The following is a 12,108-nucleotide window of genomic DNA, read 5'->3' on the forward strand; positions in this document are numbered from 1 at the left end:
TCATAGATACTTTAATTTTTTCCCTCAAAGGGGTTTAAATGGTGTCTCTCAGTTGTCTGAAGGTTATCCATTTGTTTATATCCTTTGCAATTCCACCACCCCTGATTGGGTTTGTTAGTCATTTTAATATGGATTTATGGGAACTTTTTATATATTTCTAAAAGTAACCTTTTGTGTTGCATGTTTCTCTTGGAATGTGGCTTTAAAAAAAATTCAGCAGATTTTGGTTTTAATATTAATATTTGAATTACCAGTTTTATTTCTAGTGGTTTGTATATTTTATGATATTGATCATTTTCATATAATTTATTTCCAAGCTGTTGGTAGGTGATATTTATATATTGATTTTAGAGAAAGTTTTTTTTAAAGAGCAAAAATCACTAAAGTAGTGCTTTGCTTCTGTATGTGGACAGTATATTTGCTGGCTTTAGACTATTTTACTTATCCTGCTATAATGCTATTTTGTTTTTTTAAAATAAAAGTAATGCATGTACATAGCAAAGACACTAAAACAGGACAGAAGAGTATAAAAGAATGAGTAAAAACATCTCCCTCCCTTGGTTCTTCTGCTCAAAGGTAACAGCTTTTTAAATATCCCCTCAGAAAAAAAGCAAATGGCAACCCACTTTGGTACTCTTGCCTGGACAATCCCATGGACGGAGGGGCCTGGTAGGCGGCAGTCCATGGGGTCGCTAGGAGTAGGATAGGACTGAGCGACTTCACTTTCACTTTTCACTTTCATGCATTGGAGAAGGAAATGGCAACCCACTCCAGTGTTCTTGCCTGGAGAATCCCAGGGACGAGGGAGCCTGGTGGGCTGCCGTCTATGGGGTTGCGCAGAGTCGGACACAACTGAAGCGACTTAGCAGCAGCAGCAGAAAAAAAAGATTTTTATGCAGATGTTAGCATAACTATGTTGACCCTTGTGTTAGATGCCTGTGGCTGCCATAAAATATTCCCACAAATTGGTGCTTTAAAACAAGAGAAATTGATTCTTTCACACTTTGGGATGCTTGAAATCCAAAATCAAGGTGCTGACAGGGCTGCTAGCTTCTGGTGGTTCCGGACATTCCTTGGCTATGGCTGCAGACTTCTAATCTCTGCCTCTGTTTTCACCTGGTCTGTTCCTTTTCTGTGTGTGTGTGTGTGTGTGTGTGTCTCCTTTGTGTATGTCTTGCTCCTGGCAAAAAGATAACCTATGCAGGTGTCTGAGGGACCAGATTTTATGTAAATGCTGTCACACTCTCCTATTCTTTTCTTTGCTTTTCTTCATTTAACAGTATATCCTGAAGTCTTTCCACCTCAGCATAAAAAATGTAAGACTTGCGTAGAATTCCAAAACTCTTTACTATAATGACTTGTCTTCTTGGACAATCACTATTTCAGCCACTTTTTATTATTGTCTTGCCTAAAACTCATAAGTGTTAGTCGCTCAGTCGTGTTCAACTCTTCATGACCCCATGGATCATGGCCACCAGGCTTCTCTGTCCGTGGGGTTCTTAGGCAAGAATACTGGAGTGGGTTGCCATTCCCTCTTCCAGGGGATCTTCCCAACCCAGGCATCGAACTCAGTTCTCCCGCATTGCAGGCTGATTCTTTAATGGCTGAGCCACCAGGAAAGTCTGAAAAACTCATAAGCACTCCCATCTTATGAATGAACAAATGGAGTCTTTGGGGTTAAGTCATTTGCCCAGGGCCACACAGCTAGGGCACAGCCTTGGGAGGACTTCTGCCCAGCATTGTCTGTTTGTTCCACTTCCATCTTCCATATCACCTGAATTTTGTGGGTTTTGTCATCTCCTTAAAGACATTTCTCAGAATCATAATAGCCTCACAAGGATAGTCTCCTTGTTCCCGGAAACCGGTGTTGTTATGCAATGCCCTAAGGATCATTTGTGACCAAACCTTACAAACATTTTGTCACCATGTGATGCGGCCACATCAGCAGTGATGTGTGTGTGCGTATTTCTTAAAGGCCCATGTTCTTTGAAATTCCCTCAAACCCATCGCTGGTTCCTTTCTCCTCTGTTTCACAAAGCTGGTTTCCAAGAGTCAGAGACCCACTCCTCTCTAGCCATCTCTTCTGCTCATTTAGCAGAGATCCAGCCACTCCTTGCTGATCCTCCCCCGGCCTGCAAAGGCTTCCCGTTATGTTTGATGAGTAAGAATGAATCTCGAGAAGCTGGCCTTTCCTTTCCTGCTGAAAACAGAAGTGATTCTTACCCTGATGTCCAACTTTGTTGTGGATCAGACAGTAGGGTCTTAACTTATTTTTTTAATGATGGAAAATAATGCCAAAGACTGGGATTAATTATAGAATAACTATTTAACTCATGTGTTCAGTTCCTTACAGAACCTCATTTAAGGGAGCGTCTTGGAAATAAGGTATCCTGGATGCCTGAACTAGACATCCTCTTTTTGTATCATCAACCTTTTTTTATATTGCTCTAAATTATTCTAAATGGCCTTTAGAAAATTAATTTTTAATTAGTCTTGCAGGATCTCACTATTACTTATTTTTCTGGAATTAAAAATGAAAACATCTAGCCATACCAAATGTTGGTCAGAACATAGAGAAACAGAATGCAATTTCCCCCAGATGTGCTAACTGTTAAACTTTCTTAAAAGCTGATTTTTAAAAAAACAGTTCTGGAAACTAAGCTTATTTTATTTTAGTCTCCCAGGTCGCTAAAATAATGTTCCAAAATTGCTTAATCATGGTAGTTGCAATTATTTTGAAAATATTAAATATGATGATAAAACAGGCTAAGTTGAATAACTTTCTACTGTGGTGACAATTTAACACTCAGGTTGCAAACTCTTACAGATAAATATTCTCTTAGAAAAACATTTTTCTTCACATTGACATTGTTATCAGATGGGTGATGATATAAATTTAAAATTTTGATTACTCTTTAAGTCTGTAGCTCAGAAAAACCTGCTGATCATGTGCTTTGCTCAGGACCTTGGAAGGGAAATTCGTGTGCAGGAGTAATTACAGTAAAGTCCGACAGATGGCGCAAAACAGTTTCTACGATACTGCTTTATTTAGACTAAGGACTTGCGTTTTGTCAAGCTCTTTTTCCGTACCTTTAGAAGTTATTTTCTCTCCTTCTGAGAAAGAAATCTTGGTAAGTAAGAAGGCTTTTGTGGCTTTTACAAATTATGGCATAATTACTTCAAATAAACAAGAAAATGCTAGCGGTTGCATAGGAAATAGGTCAAGTTTTTGCAAAATGCTTTTAAGGTGATTTTTTTTTTTTTTATGTTGCAGACGTTCTTTCTGTTATACAAGAAAGACGAAGATATGGCTATCTTGAAAGATACAGAAATAACTAGCACTTGTCATATTTAAGGGAAAAAAAGCTAACTGATGTTATTGCTTTCTTCCGTTTTTGTCTACTACATTCTGTCTTTTCACGTTTTCCTAGTTCCATGACTCCTATCCTATCGCATGTGATATGTTTTTATACTAGACATGAGTGTTTGATTCTCGCTGTAACACGGTCTGGAATCATTTATTTGTGTCTGTCACTTATTTATACGCATTTGAAAGCAGGGATCGAACTTGTGCTATTCGTATTTGTACGCCCCAGCATTGACGGTCTGGGGCAGGGCTGGCGCGTACTTCACTCAGAATAAACAGTTATTAAATGAAGGAAGTGGCAGTGACCGGCCCAGAACTTGCCTTATTCAACTTTCTCACCCAAACTTTGACAAATAAAACAATATTTCTCTTGCATATTTGTTGATTTGATTATGGAATCTCAAGTTTTTCTGGTCTTTCATTTTTCATAGTTTTGATTTTCATAGATCTTATCTACTTTTTTTTCTTGATACAGAGCGTCTTGCATCTGTCTCCCCCCATCTTTCATTTGATGCATTAAAGAAAAAAAAATTTTTTTTAACCTTTTGTCTCTTTCACTTCCTTAAAAAAAAAAAGCTGTGAGCTCTCTAATCTGTTCTTTCGTCTCACTTTTTTCCCCCTTCTTTTTTAGAGAAACTCTTGGCTTAAATGTAAACACTAGGAACCACATGAGGGTATAAATGATCTGGGAGGAATCTTTGTGTTTTGGAGGCAGGGTAATATAAGGGAAGCCGATCAACTTTCCCACATATTGGCTGTGTTTCAGTTCCCTGAACACAGACACCATCCAGAGACCTTTGAGTGGGTTCTCATTTAGAGATGTCAATTATCTATCACGAGGAAGAAATTCTCCCTCCCTCTCTCTCTTTTCCCACACAAATAATACAAGTGTGTTTCTTTAATATTAGCTATATTTTCAGACAAGTTTTTCAAGTTATAAAAGATGTTCAAAATTAGAAATTTTGGAAATATACAAAAGTTACAAGAAAAAATTAAATTCATCTATGATTTAAGAGATCTAGAGATAATCACTATTAGCATTTTATTTCTTTCCGTTCTTTTTCCCCCCAGGTGTTGTGTATATGTTAGATTTTAATCATATTTAACAAAACTAGAGTCCTACTATGCACAGAATTTTGTATTCTTTTATTCATTTAACATTATTTTGTAGACTTTCCCCCACAAAGTGCAGTATTTATGGCTGCATATATTGTTCCATAGTATGGGTGTACATAACTGATTAAACAATTTTCTATACTTTTAGTCATTATGATTTTTTTTTCAGTTTTTCATCCTGATGAGCATCCTCGTAGCACTTTTATGTGTATTTCTTTAGAAGAAATTTTGAGAAGTAGAATTGCTAAAATAAAGGTAAGCATATTTTTAAGGAATTTATCTATGTGACCAAGTTGCTTTTCAGAAAAGTTGTACTAATTTTTCATTCCTGCCAGAATTAAATGAGAGTTCTCATTTTAGTCCCACCTGCCAACCTTGGGTATTATATTTTTGAATTTCCCCAATTTGGTAGGTGAAAATAATCATGCCTTTTAAAAAAATATTTAAGAAAAAAATCCCATTTGATTCACTGTATCTTTTCATACTTAAATATCATAAATTATAGGCATGCTAATGTTTCATCTCTAAATGCTTCATTCTGTCTCTCTAAAAGAAGTACATTTTCCTAATGTATCCATATAACATTATAAAAGTTAGCATTTATGTCTTAACAGACTCTAATGCCTGGTGCCTCTTAAAATCCTGTCTCCACTTGTTACTCAGGTAACTTTTACAGCAGATCTGTCTAAAATAAGATTCAGTCTAATATCACAAGTTTCATTTAGATGTTATATATTTTTTTATTTAATATGATTTTTAATTTTTGTGAAATTGGACATTGGTCATATTATTCACTGTTGATTTTGAAGAGGTAAATTTTCTGAGCGAATAATGTGCTGTCCTTAATTTTAAACGTCCAAAATTTGAAAGATACAGGGAACGACTAAAAGGAAAATAAACCCCTCTTAAAATTTTACCATGCAGAAATCACCACTGTTAATATCTTGAGATGTATCTTATATTTTTCCATATATATGTGTACATATTAACTGCTATACATTTTATAAGTAAACTACTTTTGTCATATATATATAGTGAGCAGTTTTCCATGGAGCTGGATTTTCATTATTTTTAAAGGCCACACAGTAGTATTTAATTGTATGGAGATACCATAATTTATTTGACAATCTGCTTGCTACTTTTGGACAGATTTTTAAAAAATAATTTATTTTGTACTGGCCCCTGTATTGTTCTCTTTTACTGGTTCCAACAGGTTTTACTTGTCTTGGATTTTCCACAGTGACAATCATATAATTAAAAATAATGATAATTTTATTTCCTCCATTCCAATATTCCTGCTTGATTACAATGGCTAGAACTTATAGAACAGTGTTAAACAATAGTGGGGATCCTTGAGGGACTTCTCTGGTGGCCCAGTGACTGAGATTTCAGCCTCTTCCTTCAGCGACTGAAGAGTTCACGTGCCACAACTAAAGATCCTGCATGCAGCAACCAAGACCCGGTGCAGACAGAGAAGTGAATAAACAGTTTTAAGAAGTAGTGGGCATCCTTGACATTGAGCTTCATGGAAATGCTTTGGGAGTAGGATATTGGTTTAAGTCAGATACATCGACCTTCATGGAAATGCTTTGGGAGTAGGATATTGGTTTAAGTCAGATACTTGATATAGTCTTTATCAAGTTTTAGAAGTATCTTTTGCATGTATACTTTAATTAACATGTTTTTAGTCAAAGATGAATGCTGAATTTTATCAAGTGAATTTTTAATGTCTATGGAGATGCTCATCTTTTTTTCCTTTAATCCATTGCTGTGTTATTGTCATGGATTTGCTAACAATAAGTCATGTTACAAACCCAAAACATCTGAATTAATCATTGTGTGTTATTTCTTCAGCACAGAGCGAGATTGAATAGGGTTTCTCATATCTGATCTTTTCCCTGCTACCAAATAGTTGGAGTGTATCTTTTTTATTTGTATTTTATAATAATTACTCTTAATTTTATAATATACATACTTAAACTTATATATTTTTCTAACAGAATATTGAGTTACTTGGTATATATAGCTTCTTCTTAGTCAGGCAAGGATTGTAACATGCTTTTGGTCCACTTTCTCCCTCTCCCTCCGCCATCCACTAACCCCTTGTTAACACTGGCAATTTAAATTTCAGATTGTTAGTGAAATGTCCTTCAATCTGTATTAGGACTTAGCAATACACTTTGTACTTTCTTTTCAAAGTGCTCCTTTTTGATTCCCAATTTATTCGAGTCAGTTTCTTTTTTCAGAGCATGGAGTCTATCCTTTAGTAATATGGTGGGTCTGTTTTCCACAATTTTTTAGCATTTCTTTTGTATATTTAATCTCTTTGGCTTCTTGGACTGTATTTTGGGAAAATGCCTCTCCTTGGTCTTCTCTCTCACTTCTTCTTACATTAGCAGTGCTACTCTGCAGTTCAACTCATCCGGTAAGTCTTCCATTTCAGTTATTAAGTTTTTAATGTTCATGATTCCTACTCCATTCTTTTTTAGAGTTTTCTCTCTCTGAGGATACCTGTCTATTACAGATGCCTGTTTTTCTCTTTTATCTCTGTCTCCTTGGGTGTTAATGTCTCTCATAGTTTGTGTTTGGTTCCTTTCTGTCACAGTGTTTACTTGTGGAAGTGTCATGCTTCTTGTTTGTGCAACCCAAATTGTGAGTGATAGTTAGATAATAGTATCTCAGTCCAACTCTTTGTGACCCCATGGACTGTAGCCTTCCAGGCTCCTCTGACCATGGGATTCTCCAGGCAAGGAAAGGTAGCCATTCTTTTCTCCAGGGGATCTTCCTGACTCAGGGGTTGAACCTGGGTCTCCTGCATCGCAGGCAGATTCTTTACCATCTGAGCCACCAGGGATGCTTATGTATAACTGCTTGTTGATCTGTTTTCACAGCCTGCTTGTTGGAGGGGTGGACCAAGCTAGTCTGTATTAATTTTATTTTGCTGCTCTAAGAAATTACCACAAGTTTAGTAGCTTAAAAAGCACACTTTATCATTTTACAGTTCTGTAGGCTAGCAGTCCAACGTTGGTCTTGTTGGGTTTAAGTTAAGGTGTTGGCAAGTCTGCATTGCTTCTGGAGGCTCTGGGGGAGAATCCACTTACTTGCCTTTTGAGCTTCTAGAGGCTGCCTGCATACTTTGGCTCGTGGCCCCCTTCCTCAAGGAAGGTCATGTCCTTCTCATATCACATCACTCTGACCTCTTCTGCCTCTGTCTTCCGCTTCTAAAGATACTTGTGATTGCATTGGGCCCACTCGTGTAAATTTTAAGATCTACTGATTAGCAACCTTAATGCTACCTGCAGCTTTAAATCCCCCTTTCCATGTAACAGCATATTTACAAATCCTGGTATTAGGAAGTAGACATCTCTGGAAGGCTGGTATTGTCTGTCATAGTTCGATCTGCTTGTGGATTTCAGAGACTTCTCTTGGTTTCAGTTCCCCTAAACACTTCCCTTTCTGATTTTATATCTGTGTGTATTTCATCGTTTTGGGGATTTAGGGCAAAAGATGGTGGCTAGAGCAAGTGCCCATCACCCTGTTGACTCTCACCATTTTTAACGTTTATAGTTGAAAATGTGGTTTTCTTGATCCAGAGAATATTTAGAACATTTTAAAAAGTGACTTTAAAAGTTTATTTTGTAGACAGAACTATGACTGTACTGATGGGCAGTTGGGAAATGCTGTGTTGAAGGAGCAGGGAGGGACTTTTCACTGCTTTGTGCCAGTTTGTAATGAAATTTCCCCAACCAAGAAGAGTTTTTACTCTTCCAAAGTATGACTTATTGAAACTACTCATCTCTTAACTATTTTGCAATGTCCAGTATACCCTCCAGTAATGAACAGTAGGTCTTTCTGTTAATAAAACTGAACGACAAGTGGTCAAAATCTGTTCTCAGTTATACTAGCTACACAGGATCCTACTTAAGAAATGTGGTTGCCTGCTCTGGTCCCCTGGGGCCTCCTAGATGCTTTTTGTGTGGAGATCAGACCCTAAATGGGATTGAGGAAGCTTTGCAGTTCTAGCCCTTTGTCCTGGTAGCAAATATTGAGTCCATGGGGTCATACATCTGCCTCTTCTCAACCAGGTCATCTTTTCTCATTCACTCTGCATCGTTGTCATGAGAGGCAGTGTCTGTCATCCACTGTAGTAGGGTGAGACTTTCTGGGCTCTGGGAAGACTGTTCTCTTTTATATGCACCCACTTTATTCTGACTTGCCTTCTGATTCCTTCAATATACTTTTTAATATTTCTCTATCATCTCCTGTTTTATCAGCATGTCAACTGTAGGAATTTGATGATCCCAGATTATCAAGTGCCAAATCCTGCCTCTCTGAATTTGGTGCTTCTGGTCTAATGTGAGTTGGAAAAACCCATACCTATTTGTGTGGGAATTATGTCTGAAAATAAGATCCTATAACTAAAAACATGTTCCTGTGAATGGAAACAGCAGAGTGTGTGTGTTATATCAGCTGCCCCTTGTGGGTCTGTGAAGGCACTGCTAACCTCTGCCTGTAGGTGGTTCCAGGCAGCTGTGGTGTGGGCATTCTAGTGTAGCTGTAGGACTGCTCTGTGGCCATCACAACTGCCACCACTGCTCTCAGGATGCTGCTGTGGGAGATAGGTGGCTGTGGGGCCTGGTCTGTCCTGGCCAACTCTTGTTCCCTGTGGGTGCCCAGAGGTGTTTTTCTATGCAGATCAGAGCTGGAGTGGCACAGACTCATGAGTGTGTCTGAATTGCTAGGATTGGCTTCTTGCTTGACCTTTGGCCTAACTTTAGTTACCCCTCTGTCTCAGTCACAGTCAGGGGGTCTGTGGGCTGGTGTGTCTGCCTCCGCCCCTCAGCTAGTCATCAATGCCAGGTTGGCCTGTATTAACTGTATCTTCTCAAATGGCTCCACACAGCATAGCATTATCTCTGCCAGGCCAGCTACAGCTGGTTTTGGTGAAGTCCAGTTCATGGAGTTAGTGTAAGTAGTTCTTTCTTGTAACATAAATGTGGCCTCATTCTTATCTTCATCTGTTGTTGTTCAGTCACTAAGTCATGTCTGACTCTTGGGGACGTCATAGACTTCAGTATACCAGGCTCTTCTGTCCTCCACTATCTCTTGGAATTTGTTCAAATTCACATCCCTTGAGTTGGTGATGCTATCTAACCATCTCATCCTTTGTCACCCCCTTCTCTTCTTGCCTTCAATCTTTCCCAGCATGAGGGTCTTTTCCAGTGAGTCAGCTCTTTGCATCAGGTGGTCAAAGTATTGGAGCTTCAGCTTCAGCATAAATTGTTCCAATGACTATTCAGGGTTGATTTCCTTTATGATTGACTGGTTTGATCTCCTTAAAGTCCAAGGGACTTTCAAGAGTCTTCTCCACCACCACAATTAGAAAGCATCAATTCTTCAGCGCTCAGTCTTCTTTATGGTCCAACTCTGATTTCTCACATTTTCATCTACCCTTATAAAAGGATTCACCCCCAGTCATATGCCATAGACATTTAGGGGTCAAGCTGCTGGTGGATGGGCCTTCCAATCAGGCCTCAGGGACTTGTCAACCACCTTCCTCCCCATCCTTTTCATTTCATATTGCTTTAGCCAAATTGAGTTGAGCATCTGAAGATCTAGCCCACTGTTGGCATGGATCTGTAACACTCACCTGGAGGACCTCTCAGGCTCATCTCAAAATTCAGATGCACAGACTCCAATAGGCCACACTTGCGTGCGTGCTGCATCGATTCAGTCATGTCCAACTCGTTGTGACCTTATGGACTGTAACCCTTCAGGCTTCTCTGTCCGTGGGATTTTCTAGGCAAGAATACTGGAATGGGTTGCCATTTCCTTCTCCAGGGCATCTACCACACCCAGGGATGCAACCTGTATCTCTTACATCTCCTGCATTGGCAGGTGGGTTCTTAACCAGTAGTGCCTCCTGGGAAGCCCAGGCCACACTTGGTCCCACTTTACTAAGAAAGATACAGGAGAGGAAACAGAGCTCAGGTTTCCTACGTGGTATTTATAGTTCATACACAGTTTTTTCAGCCTGGATGCTATTTATTGTTCAGTGGTCATATTTTTTAAATTACTTGCATTGGCCTTGCTGGGTCTTTGTTGTGCCACATCAGTTGTGCTTTGTGGGATGTTAGTTCCATGACCAGGGATTGAACCTGTGCCCCCTGCATTGGGAGTATAGGGTTTTATACACTGGACCACCAGGGGAGTCCCTTAAATAGTCATCTTTATCAGAAGTGCTTTTTTCTGAGAACCCAGCTGACATTCCCCATGTTTCAGGTTTTCAGAAAAAAGACCAGATTAGTCCATGAATAAGGAGAGAAATGGATTTGTTAACCCTTCACCCATGGCGGGTGGTATCTCTGGTTACAGCAGATGGCTGAAGCGGTACCAAATTGAATACTGATGTAGACTCAAGAATATCTGTAGTTTCTGAAAAAAAAAAAAAAAAAAAGAATGTCTGTAGTTTCTGGCAGTAGCTCCTTGTTTACCCTTTTGAATAATTTTAGATGATTAAACTGACCAGTAAAACATTTTGAGGGGATAAGAGGACTGTCCTTTGAAAGAGAAATAAAGTATTCTGAGTCCAGTGAAAAGAGACCATGGTCATGTAGTTAACTTTTAAGACAATTGATTTAAAGTCTTTGTCAAGCAAATCAGTGCGTATGCTTCTTCAGGGACAGTTTCTATTGACTTCTTTTCTTCTCTCTCTTTTTTTTTTTTAAATTACTGGACTTTATTTTTTAGAGCAGTTTTTGATTTATAGAAAATCTGAGTAAATAGGTTAGAGAATTCCCAAATATCCCTTTTTTCACTCGACACAATTTTCCCTATTATAACATTTTTCATTAGTGGTCTATTTATTATAATGGATGAACTGATATTGATATATTATTAACATCTATAACCTAGATAGCATATTAAAAAGCAGAGACATTACTTTGTCAACAAAGGTCCGTCTAGTCAAGGCTATGGTTTTTCTGGTGGTCATGTTTGGATGTGAGAGTTGGACTGTGAAGAAAGCTGAGCGCCGAAGAATCGATGCTTTTGAACTGTGGTGTTGGAGAAGACTCTTGAGAGTCCCTTGGACTGCAAGGAGATCCAACCAGTCCATCCCAAAGGAGATCAGTCCTGGTTGTTCATTGGAAGGACTGATGCTAAAGCTGAAACTCCAATACTCTGGCCACCTCATGTGAAGAGTTGACTCATTGGAAAAGATTCTGATGCTGGGAGGGATTGGTGGCAGGAGGAGAAGGGGACGACAGAGGATGAGATGGCTGGATGGCATGACTGACTCGATGGACGTGAGTCTGAGTGAACTCCGGGAGTTGGTGATGAACAGGGAGGCCTGGCGTGCTGCGATTCATGGGGACGCAAAGAGTCGGACATGATTGAGCGACTGAACTGAACTGATACTTTACATTTGAGCATTACTTTACTAACATGTGAGATGAGTGCAATTGTGCGGTAGTTTGAGCATTCTTTGGCATTGCCTTTCTTTGGGATTGGAATGAAAACTGACCTTTTCCAGTCCTGTGGCCACTGCTGAGTTTTCCAAATTTGCTGGCATATTGAGTGCAGCATTTTCATAGCATCATCTTTCAGGATTTGAAAGAGCTCAA

General features: G+C 38.9%; 1 protein-coding gene across 5 annotated transcripts in view; it reads left to right on the forward strand.

Moving 5' to 3' along the window:
* The window catches only part of TLR6 (toll-like receptor 6), a 29,315-nt gene that overhangs the window by 4,216 nt on the left and 12,991 nt on the right, over window positions 1–12,108 (forward strand). The window contains exons 1-2 of one of the 5 annotated variants that reach the window (XM_010833587.1): window positions 4,701–4,738; window positions 5,098–5,146. The exons of 2 other annotated variants lie outside the window; for them this stretch is intronic. The gene's annotated coding sequence lies outside the window, so the exon portion shown is untranslated. Of the gene's footprint in view, window positions 1–3,042; window positions 3,132–4,652; window positions 4,739–5,097; window positions 5,147–12,108 lie in introns of those variants that run through there. 2 more of the 5 variants (XM_010833588.1, XR_824706.1) reach the window with 2 other exon arrangements.

Source organism: Bison bison, unplaced genomic scaffold (assembly GCF_000754665.1).
Source record: "Bison bison bison isolate TAMUID 2011002044 unplaced genomic scaffold, Bison_UMD1.0 scf7180017863790, whole genome shotgun sequence".
NCBI classification, from domain to species: domain Eukaryota; kingdom Metazoa; phylum Chordata; class Mammalia; order Artiodactyla; family Bovidae; genus Bison; species Bison bison.